At 41.5% G+C, this 15,172-nt stretch overlaps 1 protein-coding gene across 2 annotated transcripts in view; it reads right to left on the minus strand.

Annotated features, from left to right (window-relative positions):
• Positions 1 to 15,172, minus strand: part of BACH2 (BTB domain and CNC homolog 2) — a 195,045-nt gene that overhangs the window by 89,890 nt on the left and 89,983 nt on the right. For both annotated transcript variants that reach the window (XM_033143437.1, XM_033143438.1), the window contains exon 2: positions 246 to 400. The gene's annotated coding sequence lies outside the window, so the exon portion shown is untranslated. The remainder of the gene's footprint in view (positions 1 to 245; positions 401 to 15,172) is intronic.

The following is a 15,172-nucleotide window of genomic DNA, read 5'->3' on the forward strand; positions in this document are numbered from 1 at the left end:
GGCAGAAAACATACTTAGGAAGCCCACAAATTGACAAAATTACATTCTCCATTTAGTTTTTAAAGAGACAATAAGTACTTCAAGATCAATTTATTCACAGTCTAATGTTATCTGGCGAATTACAGCTTTTAGGATGATTTAACAAGTGCTATATAGATCCCCCCCCTTACCAGTTGGAAAAAAAACCAACCCCACTTCCTTGCATAGTTTTTTTTTATGAAATAGGAATCAAAAGCAGGACTTACATGTAACTTTCCCAGGATCTGTGCTGGCTAATATTCTCACGAAACAGGGAAGTGGACAAATGGAGAGATTAGTAGGTTACAGCAATCCATTAAGATAAGAACGCCTGAAGATTCACAGGGCAAGCTTCTGGCAGCTCAGCTTCTCTGGTGGCAACCTAAACATAACAAAACATCAGGACACATTTCAGAAAACAGGTTTGCATTGGCACAAGCATCCCCTTTCCCCTACAAAATTTTATAATCTCATAATGAATTAAAAGCTGTACATTGAGCTTCTGTTCTTCAGTGGCATTAAAGAAATAAGTCAATCAATAAGCATTCTCAGGATGTTCTGATGATGAGCAAAGCCAGAGTCACACACACACACAAAAAATGCCACAAAAATTACTAGCCCAGCTAACATTTTTTTAAAAATTAGCTTGTCTGGTTATACCTACCTGTGTTAGTCATTTGTGGCCTACATAAATGTTTCAGTAGCTTAGCTCTGGAAGATTCCAAATGCTGTTCTGTACAGGCACACAACCTGTCTTTGATGCACCACAGAAAACCACAAAGAAGAAATTACCTTCTGTAAGCATGGAACATAGTGCCTTGTACACTGGGTCATCTACTATTATCTGCCAATCTATAAAGTAAGGTGGGGCAGAGAGCCTGCATAAACCATGCTCAATAAATACAGAACTCAAGTTCTACCTGGATTGCTTCCCTAACAATGGTAAAAATCTTAAATAATTAGTAGAGAAATATGAAAAGCACATATCAACAAGTCCATGTGTAGCAAAAGTAGTAGTGTGTGCATTTGTCTTAACAGGGGCCCATTTGCTTTTTCCAGTCAAATTACAATTGTTCTGGGAGGAAGGTTGGAATGGAGGTGGGAGAAACTTGAGACAGGATGGGAAAGTCTGTGGCCTAGTACAGATGTCTCTGCTGTTTCACTCCAGGCTTTATGTGAAAGCTAACTCAAGAACTTAAGAGCAGCCCTGCTGAATCAGGCCAATGGCCCATCTAGTCCAGCATTCTGTTCTCACGGTAGCTGCCCGGAGGCTTGTTGGCAACCCACAAGCAAGATACAAGCGCAAGGATTCAGGGAGGAAGATTCTAGCCAAGGCTTCTTTCTGGCATGCCAGATATCTCATATGTACACACCTTTTTCTTTTTCAGTGGGTGGCCATTTCATAGCACGGGACAGTGTTGACGTGGCAGAGCCCAAACATAACTTTGCCACCTCAGTGAGAACCAGGTCCACCCTGTTCTTGGAAGGTATGATTGATGTACACTGCTGTAGAAGCCTGGGACTGCATCCCACACATTTCATTCCGTTTCTGCAAAGGTCTCACTCTCTATTTCTCTCCCTGTGTTCCCCAGATATCCTTACACTACACTGAGTGAGCCAGAGTGTATCAAGTTTAACACATGATCTATAAAATGAAAGCAGGAATTTCTCTGCTCAGGGGTCAGGCTAGGGTAAGTTGTAATCTAACCTTGTCCTAATGCATTGCTAAACATCTGTGTCTAGTCTTAACTCCATCCCATGCTTCTGTTTTATACAGCCATTATTATTCTGAGATCTGGGAATGACTAATAGAAAGGATTTCCTTACACACACCAAAAAAAAAAAAAACAGGCACAAGGAGAACATACTCCCATTGATCAAGATTTGATGTAAAACACCTCCACCCAAGTATATATGAATCCTTTCCCTGCACTGGCTTCACACTCCGAGCATCTATATGCTCATGGAGGTAGTTGTAGATGTAGATCACAGTTCAACAAAACTATGTACAGTATAGAGATTTGGCTTCCCACAAATCTCTAGAAAGCAATACTCATCTACCCATGTCTGCTGCTCCAAATGAAATCACTCACTCAAACAAACAAACAAACAAACAAACAAACAAACAAACAGGGAGTTTGGTTTGGCAGAAACATTGTTTAAGATGTGTGTTCTGCCTTGAGGCTATTCTGCCACAGCTGGAGGCTACTTGTTTGGGAAAATACTCTGGAAGAACACAATTGCTGAAGAGGAATGGGACTGGATGGAAGAAAAGGTATTATCTTCCACCAGAACAGGCTTCTAATTCTGCCCCCTTCTTCCTTGAACAACCCATCACTTGCTGATTAGGCCTGTTCCAGAAACTACCATGACTTCTGAAAGTTATGCAGTAAACCAGCAATACTGATTGCTTCAAATGTTGCAAGATCATCATGGTATGGCCTGTGATTTCTGATTCAGCCTGAATGGACTCAAGCAGAAATTGGAATTAATGAAATGGAAATGATACACTTTAAAAACAAAACACAACAAAGCAGAAGATGGCATAAGTAGAGAGTGTCCTTTCAAGCAGCAATGCACATTTATAGCAATCCAAGTGCTCAGAGCATCTCACATACATCATCTTAGGATGCTTCACAACACCCCTTTAAGACAAAGCAAGGATTACTGTTCCTATATTGTAAATAATACTGGCTTGCAACAATACACATGACTTGACTTGTAAAATGCACTGTATGTTGGGCTGACCTTAAAAACCACAAAGGAACTTCAACTAGCTCAAAAATGCAGCAATTCAGCTTCTACCTGGAGCTGTCCACAAAGCCTCCAAACCACCAAATTCTTTCTGAACTTCACTGCTATCAATTCGTGCTAAGGGCCTGGTTCTGGCTTTAAAGTCCTGCAAGCCTGAGCGCAGACTACTACAGGAAGTTCCCTAAAGACACTGCTTCATTACAACTATGATGTAATGGACAGATTCTCTGCCTTCCTCCTTACTGGTGAGGTAGGACCACTGAGATATACCACACCCATGTAATTTCCCCTCTAGTAGCAACATCACTATGCTTTTATAACCTTATTCTGAACACACAGAAATTCAAACAGGTATCTTAAGGTGGGGAAAGGCTGTGAAAATCCCTGAGTTTCTCAGACGAAGTCCCTGACTGAACATATGTAGAACGAACACACGAACACAAGCACACACACACACACACACACACACAGAGAGAGAGAGAGAGAGAGAGAGAGAGAGAGAGTGTCTCCAAGACTTCACTCAGCTCATGTGACCAAATAAAAGCTCAGCTCTAGCTCAACCACCACATTGGGGGAAGGCTTATTAAGTATATAATACGACCCTGCTTAGTTTTTAGTTTAGATGGATCAGGTCACTTCCCTAAACTTAGTCAAAACAAGTTGCGAACATTTGAGTTCCTTTCTGTACCAAGCAGCATTTGAGGAAACGTTTGGCACATTATATGCTTAACCTCATTTTGAGGAATAGCAGGCCTGGAAATTTTGAAGCCAAAAAGTTATTTTTCCTGGACTGAAGTTAGAAATGGAAGTGCCAAAATAAAAAACAACAACTTTTTTTGGGGGGGGGGCAACTTGATCCCTTTAAAATTCACAACAGCCCAGCAGACGACAAATGAATAGTTAACCCAGAATTTCAACTGCCCCGCCCAATCCAAAAGATAAAGGTGTCCGGGTATTTCAAAATGCACAGGCTTTGCCTGAGACCCTAGAGAGCTCCTGTCAGTCAGAGCGGGCAACACTGGGCTGACCTGATATAAGACACCTCCTGTATTTGAGGAACTGTTTGGTAGCAGAACAGTTTGGTAGCAGAATACATGCTTTGCATGTAGAAGATCCCAGGTATCTCTAGTCAAAAGGGTCATCTAGTTCAACCTCCTGCAATGCAGGAATATTTCACTGCAAGTGGGGCTTGAACCCATGACCATGAGATGAAGAGTCTCATGCTCTACCAACTGAGCTATACCTCAAAAACTATAAGGCACAGGGTTTTTTTTTATCCAAATTAGTGACTTTGATATGTGAGATAATCCAATGAAGCAATTTAAATCAAAATCTAAGATATAGTACCTTTTTTTTTAATGTGGTGATCTGTCAAGGAAAAAACCCAACTGAAGAAGATAACAGTGGTTACCAAACCTTGTTGCTGGTTGCAAAGGGGGCCCCATATTAGTTCAAGCTTCAGGGCCCCCCAAACTGCCAACAACTACTTGGAATTCCAAGTTAATTGAAGCAATAAACTATTTACATTTTATCTAGATAGAAATGTTCTAAATTAAGAAGTATGGGGCAGCTGTGAGTGAAGAAGTGAATCACCCTATTGGCTTCGCTTTGCGTATGCATATATTATATCACATACAGTGGTACCTCTGGTTACGAACTTACAGTAATTCATTCCGGAGGCCCGTTCTTAAGCTGAAACCATTCTTATCCTGAGGCACGCTTTCGCTAATGGCGCCTCCCGCTGCGCATGCACCTCTGGCATGCGACTTCCGCTCACATCCTGGGGCAAAGTTCGCAACCAGGAGCAACTACTTCCGGGTTAGCGGAGCTCGTAACCAGAAGCGTGCATAACCAGAAGCGTTCATAACCAGAGGTACCACTGTATCCATGAATACCAGAAGCATTTGGGCCAGGCCAAGAGTGCCATAAAACTGGAGCTCTGCCCTTAAGCAGCATAGGATGCATGGAAAGTCTTGTTGACATAAGGTGCACAGCAGCAGTTTCTACTGAAAGTTGGACTGTGCTTGCACAAGACACAGCAGCGGGGAAATTTGCATAGTAAGGGCTGGGGCTCAACGCATGACTATACCTCTGTAGGAAACCTCTCTCTGCTCCCCTCCCTTCTAATCTTCCCACTTCCATGTATATTACTTCTTAATTGTTTTCGAAACACAGGCCCTCCCTAGAGTCGTGGGAGCATGGAATGTGGTTTGATACTTGTGTCTGTACTTGGCTTGGCTTAGCTTGCACAGGGAAATAGCATACCTAAGCAAAGGGGCGGGGAAACACACCTAGAGGCCAAAATCAAATCCATAGATTCCAACACTACTAGAAGACATTTCCATATTTCATTTTAAAAACACATTGCCCTGTTTAATTCATTGCAATTTCATACACTTAATTCAAATGAATGCCTGTGAATGCCTTGTGTAATGCTCTGGTTTCCCCCTTCCCTTTCCAGAAATAAACATCCCTTTTACACAAAGACGTGCTGCCTCAGGAGTAGAGCAGTGTTGGAAACTGAGATGTGAAAGCTAGGAGCTAAACAGCACCTTAAACCTAGGTTATGGGTGCTATGGAATGTGTAGGCATGATTTTTTATAACAAGAATACAAAGCTGAAAATGAATGAACTGCAGCTAAAATATTATGTTTATTTTTCACATGGTCTAGTCCAGGGGTCCCCAAACTAAGGCCTGGGGGCCAGATGCAGCCTAATCACCTTCTAAATCCGGCCCGTGGATGGTCCAGGAATCAGTGTATTTTTACATGAGTAGAATGTGTGCTTTTATTTAAAATGCATCTCTGGGTTATTTGTGGGGCATAGGAATTCGTTCATTTTCCCCCCCAAAATATAGTCTGGCCCCCCCCACAAGGTCTGAGCGACAGTGGACCAGCACCCTGCTGAAAAAGTTTGCTGACCCCTGGTCTAGTCCTTCCCCTGCCCACCCCACTAATATTCTTAAGAAGGTCTCTTCTCCAGTCTTCAGAGAATACCTGGAAGTGAGGAAGCAGAATAAGGACCCCCTTTCCTTCCACTCTGCAATTTTAATCTGAAATCTTAGGCGCAGTACTGCGCCCAGAGCTCAGAAACTGCTCGCCATAATGAAATTCCCTGTCGCAAAATGTGCCTAGAACAATGGGAGTTTCTAACACTGGAGCAGAGACATTCTCCACAAGAGATAAGAAGATAAACTGATGTCAAGTTTCTCACTCATGTGTCTATAACAATCTGCAAGATACTATTTAGGACTTGTCTATACAGTATGGCAGTTTACTGAAGCCTATACCTGCACAACATGGATCCAAGGGCTTGTAGCCCCCTCTAACTCCTGATAAATTAGGCCTTTGTGCTAAAATAGCTATACTTGGGTTTTATTCATGCATCCTTTGTGTAAGCATTGCATAGAATCAGGGAATTTTAGAGTTGGGAGGAACAAGGGGTCATCTAGTCCAACCACCTGCAATGCAGGAATTGTTTTGCCCAAAGTGGGACTCAAACTCACAACTCTGAAATTAAGAGTCTCACAATCTACCTGCATTTTGTCGTATATCAACCTTAAACCATCACCACCGTCTTTATGAATCGTCTTTCACATAAGCTACATACAAACAACTAAAAATAGGTTAGAAAACAACTAAAGATAGATTTAAATAATAACAAATACCCAAACACAGACCTTTAAATGGAAACAAAAACAGCCAACTGGAAAGGTTTCTCAAAACAAAAATGTCCCCAGTTGTTCCCATGAAGTACAAACAGTGGGTGCCTGTTGTATTTGCCATGTTGCTTTATCACTGCTGTGATTGCCACCCTTTTCGAGGAAGGGCAGGATATAAATTTAAATAATAATAATAATAATAAGAGGCAAAGCAGTTTCTCATGTAACTCAGTCCCAAGCTTTATACAGTCATTTGCATTAGGAACAAGCAACATTGCTGCAATATTTCCCCTCAAACTACGCAGAAGAGTGGCATGGCTCACGGATGCAAGCAGCCACTTAGGTGCTAGGTGGGACAGGCAAAAGCAATAAAAGAATGGGAAAAGAAATCACACAGAGGGTCCAGATATGCCAACCATTGCCACACACACACAGCTGTTTAGGATTGCCAACACCATGCATTATTATGTTAGGTGTCATTTGTTAGTAGTAACATTTGCTTCTCCTCCAGATGTGATAGGTAAAAGCTTTGCAAATACTATTTACACTAGTAGCTCTGCTGGTGAATACGAGGATCCTGAGATTGAGTTAGCTGAGATGTTGCAGACCTCCTGCAGGCTGAAGCTAAATCAAATTCAGACATAGCACAGAAAAGTCACAATAGTACATGCAAGCCTTATGCTCCAATCCTCAGAGTTCTTTGTTGGCTCAGGTTTGAGCAGGTGGAGTACCTTAAGGACGGGACTGTTAAGTCATTGAATTTAATACCATGAATGCAAAGCACGTATTTAAAACAGCAACAATTATATGACCTCAAATGTAGTAACATCCTGTCTTTGCTAATACTTCCAACAAGTCCCATCAAATGCCGTAACTGAATCAGACAGCACTACAGGCAGTGAAATCATTCACCAGGAATTTGTTCTCCAATCCAAAAATTAGATGTGCCAGACAGTTCCAACTTCAGTTTCCTCCCTCTCCGCCCCCCATAATTCCAGCAGTACTGGATGGATTTTACTAAGAGGAATCTATGGGACTGCTGACGTCCAGTGCATTTTAGACTACCAATGAACGAGCAATAATAAATATAATAATGCACTTGTTTTTTCAAAGTTTTGTTTTGTTTCTGTCTGTCATTCAGAAACGTATTTTGCATCTCAGCTTCTGAGTCACCAATTTAACATACACCCGGACTGAAATGACTAATAAAGGAAACTCAGCAAGTGCTACAGTTTGACTCAGTTGTTTCTTTAACACATGAAAATAGAGATACAAATTTCCCCAGTTATAATTGTAAAGGGAAAGATCTGTACGTCATCTACTTCATCCTATTAGCTGGACTACTTTTATTACACAGATCCAAAGCAGTCTTCTGCCCAAGCTTATTTCTGCTTTTCTGACTGAGCAGTGATGTAGAACACAAATCTGACTTCAACTATAAAACAAAAACTATTCCTAAAAAGAACCTAACATGAAACCGAAACTCGGAAACTGCCATAGCATTGAATGCTTGAGTCATCAATTACTTTTATCTATTAATAACCAATACTGACTCAATTTGGGGTTTGGTTTATTTCTTTTATTTACCTTCTGCTGTCGTTTTAAAAACTCGTGGATAAACAAAACCATATAATTCCACATGTGCTCCGAAATCTGTTTAATTGAAGAAAACATACCTCAGAGGCAGATTTTGCTTATGCATTGACATAATGAATCATACTTTAATACAGTGGAACCCCGGGTTACGCACACGATCCGTTCCGGGTCGCCATGCGTAATGCGGGCGGGCGTAACTCGAACGCACGTAAAAAAAAATCCCGAAAATTGGAAGTCGTGCGATTTGAGTGCTTCTGCGCATGCGCGAAGTGCGCAGAAGCGTTCTGCGCATCCGGCGGTCCCGCGCACTCCGGAAAACACTTCCGGGGTGTGGGAGTGCGTATCCCGAACGTACGCAACACGGAGTGTATGCAACATGACATATGACTGTACAAGAGAGAGGGAGAGAGAATGAATGATGGCAATTATGACAGAGACTATCTCTAGAAATTCCAAGTCCAAGTTTGGCGTTCTGGGGTGTGTGTGTGTGTGTGTGTGTGAGAGAGAGAGAGAGAGAGAGAGAGGATTAACATATCTGGCAAGCATCCCATTTGATCATTCTAGAATCAGTTCCTGAACCCTCTGCAACTTGAAGGAGTTCCATGTGGTTCTCTGGCAGACACACAGCATGCACAAATTTCTTGACGGTAGAAAGTTTGAGCCCCATTGCTTTGGCAGTTCGAATAAATCCAACACAGAAACAATTACTGGTAACTCCATGTGATGCCTATGATCAAGGTGGTGGGATTATTACCAGTAGTGGTCAGTAGGATGGTGTTGCTCACCTAGTCTCCCAATACCAAGTGTCCCTGCTGGTTACCAAGAGAGAGTGGTGATGGGGAGCTCGGCTCAGGAGTGGCAGCAGGAGTACTGGATTGACTCTGCTAAGCCTGCACTACACCAAACTCCCCACTGGTTTCCTTCCCCCCCTCTCAGTAATTGGCAGCAACACGCAGTGTTGAGAAGCCAAGTGAGCAATACTCGCAATGCTTGCAGCACCAACCTCTAATGGTTTTCATCAACACACTTTTGTGCACGAGTCTCAATCTACATCCAAATGCAGATTCCTTCATTGGTTCAGGATGTATTGATGTCATACCAGAGGGGATAGCTTGAGATGATGTTTGGTGAGACAAAGGAACAGTAGATGGGTTGGAAAGAGGGCTTGTCGTTCCAGTTGTGTTTGCTACAGCTTTGAGAACACTGAAGAAAAGAATTGCAACAAAGCCTTGCAAGTAGACTGACCCAGAGGAGAGGGGGGAATAGGCACACATTTAAGGACCTGCTTGTGAAGAAAGAAGAGAATTTTTGTTTTTTACTCTTCCCTTGGGTTTTATGCATCCTTAATGCAAAGGAAGCAACTTCTTGGCTGGCGTTTGCAAGTCTTTCAGGTATCCAGCTAATTAACTGTGGTGATGAAATGATTGGACTGAAAGCAATGGATTGATATTGCCTGCAATTAATTTTAAATTACAGTTTTGAGATGCGGTGTGTTCATGAGTATAAGGTTTTTGGCACCTGACTAGGCTATAGCATTTGCTTAAATTAAGAAACTGATATCTGACTCAATATTTCCCGACAGGGATTCCTGTGTGAAAAGTCAAAGAAATAACAGAGATTTAATGAAAACATAAATAGTACCTGCAGCCTCCCATACACTGCATATATTTTCTCTAGTATGACATACTACTCACATAGCATTATTAAATACAATTTCACTTATAACTGGGGGGGGGGATCAGTTTTAAAAAAAACAGACAATGGACTTCAGATAGAAGGCTGAATTGCATGGTGGTGATATGGTGACCTGTGCCTTTACAGCTAGCGCCTCTTACCTGGAACAGCAACACAAATCCATTTGTTTCCTGATTTTTTTTTCTTTTAACACAGCCAAAAAACCTCCAGAATTCTTCAAAACATACTTATTCTGAGAGAGATTAGTTGTTCATGTGTGAAGTCAGAAATGTGGTTCCCACTCATGGTGAGAGAGCCATGATACCTAATGACTTGCTGTGGGATGTCATAAGCTCAAGAAATCTTCCTTTAAATGTTTCAATTGAAGTAGAGCAATTTTTTGTAACTTGTAAACTGGTTCAAAAAAAACCCAACAACTGCAGAGATGGGGGAAAGTTGGAAGAAGCCAGGATTATAAAAAGCCAATCATAATTAAGCGCAAAAGTGCAACACACACACACACACACACACACACACACACACACACACACACACACACTGTCAGCTGAGAATGCAATATTGCAGGCTTCTGATGAACCTTGGCCCAAAACAAGGTGGAACTTGAGCATAGTTTGAAAGCTGCAGACTGCACGAATCTTTCCGAAGGGCATGTTCTGTGCACCAATGGGTGGCATTCAAACTATATCTAAATATTCTGCCATTGTTCAATGGTAGAGCAAAGAAGCAAAATTTATACCAAGTGTAGTTCATTTTCTAACATCTTTTAAAAGGAGAAGAACAAAGACAGAAGAGAATTTGACAAGAGCAAGAGAAAAAAAACTAGTGAGCTAACAAAAAGAAAAATGGTACTACTCAATTTACAAATGGACAGAAATAAGCAAAAGATTGCTTTACTGAACCACTGAAAAAAGACAGAAATTTAACTTCTAATATGTGAAAGAACCCTGTCTTCATAAAGCAGGTGCTTGATGACTTTAGAAATCTGTTCTCGGGGTCTCTTATTTGTTTTAGAAAAGTTATACTGTATATACTTGAGTATAAGCCTAGTTTTTCAGTACATTTTTTGTGCTGAAAAAGCTGCCCCCGGCTTATACTCGAGTGAGGCGGCCGGTGGGGGCAGCGAGAAAGAAGCCCTTTCTCTCCGCTCGTGCCGCCACGCACTCTCCCCAGTCAACCATTCCTTAAGAAGTGTACAAGAATGGCGGTTCTTTACTCTCCCCAGGCAGCTTGTTCCATTCCTGAACTGCTCACATAAATGCAAACTCGGCAAAGGAGGAAGAGGAAGGAGCAGCCCAAAGGGCTGCTTTCGGGCTGCTTGTTCCTCCTCCTCCTCCTCCTCCACAGCGGCAAAGGTGAACCGGCTTATACTTGAGTCAATAAGCTTTCCCAGGTTTCTGTAGGAAAATTAGGTGCCTCGGTTTATATTCGGGTCGGCTTATACTCGGGTATATACGGTACTCCCCTCCTCTGCCCCAACTTTGGTCAGTGTGAACCAGTGTGGTGTACTGGTTAGGCTGTTATACTGGGTCCTGGGAGACAAGAGTGAACTTGGGCCAGTCACTATGAGACTCCATTCCTGGTTTAAAAGGAAGCAAGCAATAGTTTGCCCAAGACAATGCAGATGATGTTGGTTTACAACTCCCATTACTTCAGCCATGGTGGCTGGGGCTGATGGAAGTTGTAAGTCAGCCACTTCTTGGAAGGCCACAAATTCGCCATTCTGGAGCAGACTATACTGGCATGGATGAACTAATGGCTTCTGCTAGTTAAGAGCTGGAGGGAGGAGCCTGCTCAAGTTTTTGTTTTTAAACTCCTATGTTCCTTTTGTTCCCTACTTGATCAAAGTGACAAAACCTATTTTTGGTGCTGTACAAACTTATATATGAAAATGTGAAATGTTCTGTGGTGAAGCTTATTCAGATATGCACTGAATGCATATAATAAAGATCCATCATAACTACATGTAGCTAATTGTAGTCATAGCAAATTTTCCAGAGACTTCTTGTTGAGAAATGCTGGTCGCAATGCTGGAGCCTGAGGTTTAGAAAAGCACCTTTCAATAACATTCAATTATTCATTCCCACTAACATTCCGGCACAAGTGGTCACATGTTAATGCCAATTTTACCTGCAAATAGAGCTGGACCAAGGCAAAAATCCTTTAAGTTACAACTTAAAAACAACAACCCCAAGAATGTTTGGGAGTGATTGGAAAAACAAAGACTACTCTATCTGCAAGGGCTGTTGGAACGGAAATCTGTAATTCTTCAACTTGGCTCAGAATTACAGTTTATCTTTGCAGCACATTAAATGAACAACAAAATGGGACCTGCTCAGGAATGCAGAGAAAACCATATCCAAGAAAAAGAAATTATATTAATTCAAATGTACCCCTGTGTCTCACACATGGTATTATGACTGCGGAATAATAAAGGACATATGTATGCAAGTTGCCCTTTGTGTAATATTAGATTTTCTAGGAAACATATGCCATAAGGCTGCCATCCTGTACAAATTTACCTGGGAATAGGGCCCATTTAGCATATTTGGATTTACGTGAAAACTTGAATAGGTTTGCATGGCTGCAAATGTTGCACATTTTGAAGATTTGCATATAAACCTGGCAGCATTGAACTTGCCCATTAGATGATGATGTGGATAGTGATAATAAAATCACTGTATCTATTTAACACTGCATCTGCATGTCTCTTTAAACAAAGTGTTTCATGAGACAACTGTAAGAAGCTTTTTGCTTAAACAAGCAAGTAGATTTTTTAAAAGAGGTAGAATCTCTCTTTATCAGGCTCCTTTTCCAACTCTCAGCTTGCAGTAGCCATTAATTACTTCAGGACTGTAACAAGTCTGCTAAGAAGCCAGGCTCCTCCTTCCATCAGCTGTCACATAGCAGCAGCCAGTTTATCAGGCTATAGTAAACGATGGGGAGAGAAGCAAAGCAGGACGACTCTCTAGGAGTGTCTCAAAGACCAGCAAATTTGATTCTTTTCACCCCAGCTGGTAATTACAAGAGCTTGGAACTGAGAACTTGTATGTGTCTGTTTATATCCTCCCCACACCTCAAATCCATTTTATTTTAGTGCTATGTCTCTTTATACTGTTTCCTGAGACCGATGGAATGCTGCCACAACAACAAGAGTAAGGACTGCCATGTTGTTGATCTGAAAGATGCCCAGGGAGACATTTTGGGATGAAGAGCAGGATAAACATTTTTTTTTAAAAAACAACTTTTTTTAAAATGGAGACTACAGATATTCTGTAAATGTCTCACCACTTCGAAGTTAGGTATAACAGAATACTGAAATAAAACATCTCTTTTCTTTTAATGGAACAGTTTTATCCCACCCTTCCTTCAAGTAGTGCTGGGCAGCCATATACGATTCACCCCTCTAAAAAACCCCACAAAGCAGATTAGGCTGTGAACTGCAAATGTTTCAGCTCACATACATCAAGAAACTGTAATTTACACCCACGTATTCTAGTCCACTACTACTAAACCAACTTTTAAAACCAGTAGAAAGAAAGAAAGAAAGAAAGAAAGAAAGAAAGAAAGAAAGAAAGAAAGACAAAGGATACTCCTTTATAGACAAGTCTACTACTGAATTATTGGGAAAGCTGATCTAAGCATATCACAGGTGCTCTTCTCTCTTTGGGTTGCCAGTATAGTGATGTCTACTCCACACATTGCTCAAATAATGGTCTATACATGGTGACATTCTGTCACAGTTAATATGAAGCATTACTCTTTGTGCAATTTCCCCACCTACTTCATGTACTGACTCTCCACACACAAGCCGACAACATTACCGGGCCAGACTGAAGTGGAATCTGTACGTTAGATGGAAGAATCATGTAAAGAAGTATTACATGTTATGGTGATGGCAAGGATATGTCATCATGTGTAGGCTGTTTCAAGCAGCTGCCTCCACAGGCTAAATATAAAGTGTAGTCTGGTTGTCAGGTCAGGCAGACCGCACAGTTCAATATAATCATGCAGTGCAAAACACTTTTATTTTGTTTTCTACTTTCTCACTCCCCAAATGACAGTGACAACTGGGAGCAGAGCAGAGCAGAAGCTTAAGTCACTAGCTGAGCAGTGCTTATCTTGTGTGTGTGTGTGTTCAGAGTTATTAATGACTTGCAATCTGCATACAACATGGACATCAGCACATGCCCATCTCCTGGCCATTCATAGCAATAACTACAGGGTAAGATTAGGTTCTGTATAATCAAATTCTGGTTGTTCTTCAGGACAGGGGTGAGAGTGGGGTGGCATTCCTGCAAGGAAACAGGAATTTCAATTTTATTCAGTAATTCTACCACTATGAAGAAATGTAGCATTGCTACAATTTTATTATTTCAAAAGGTTCAATGCAAGCCTTGCATGCTGCATACAGTCTCCCAACATAAACAAATTAAGATATGTTGCAAGACATTTGCTTCTGGGGACAAGGAGGAGTGAGGAAAGGGGACTCCACAGTGACAGTTTGTGGTTCCTGCTGTGGCAACTGGGGGAAAAAATTAAATAAGTCAGGGAAATACAGGATACAATGTGTTTACATTTGTCAAGACAAGTTTCCTGGAGACAGTGAGGTTTACTGCTGCTGAGCTGTCAGTTGCACTATTAAACTGCTGCCTCATTCTATTGGGAGGTCACTGACTGACCTACATTTCTGAGATTACGATTCATTTGCGAGTTCTGTAAACACTCTCTCTCCCTTTAAAGGGCTACTCAGTGACACACATACCCTTTCAATCAACAAGAACTTCTAGATTCTGCACTGCGCGCTGCAGTTTAGCCTTTTCAGCCTCAAATAAATTTTGTAAATCATTAAAGTTATGTACAGTCACACTTGCTGCTAGTCTCAATGTCTCACAAAAAGTTCACCGGCATCGCTGTAACTGCTGCTGGACACAGCAAAAGACTATTCATTTCCTAGGGAACACCCAACTCAAAACAGAACAGTGCTTATTTCCCCCACCCCAACAAAAAGTGAGGGATTCATATCGCTAGGATGTACAATTAACAAAATATACTGATCAAAAACCTGCCTTGTTATAATATTCTCTTTCAAGTCTTGGCTAAGGGGTGCAGGGTTTTAGATTGCACGCTAAACCTCCCCTATTTCTTTCTTTCACCCAACACTTTCAGGCTGCATCAGAGGATTACTCAAAATTTCCCCCATGTTATGTAAGGCACTTGTGGGATGGTAAAAGGCAAACTCTTGGAAATGGGCTGCTCAGACACCTTACTGCACTCCGCAGAATCTCCATGCATGACCTGTTTGGTTGGCTTCTTTTGTTTGCAGACTATAAACATAAACACACACACACACACACACAACCCCCCAACATATTTTTTCTGAGATCAGATACTAATGAGGGCACATGGCACACCTTTCCACAATACTCAGAATGCACAAGCAGGAACCAC

Source organism: Lacerta agilis, chromosome 3, assembly GCF_009819535.1.
Source record: "Lacerta agilis isolate rLacAgi1 chromosome 3, rLacAgi1.pri, whole genome shotgun sequence".
Lineage (NCBI taxonomy): Eukaryota > Metazoa > Chordata > Lepidosauria > Squamata > Lacertidae > Lacerta > Lacerta agilis.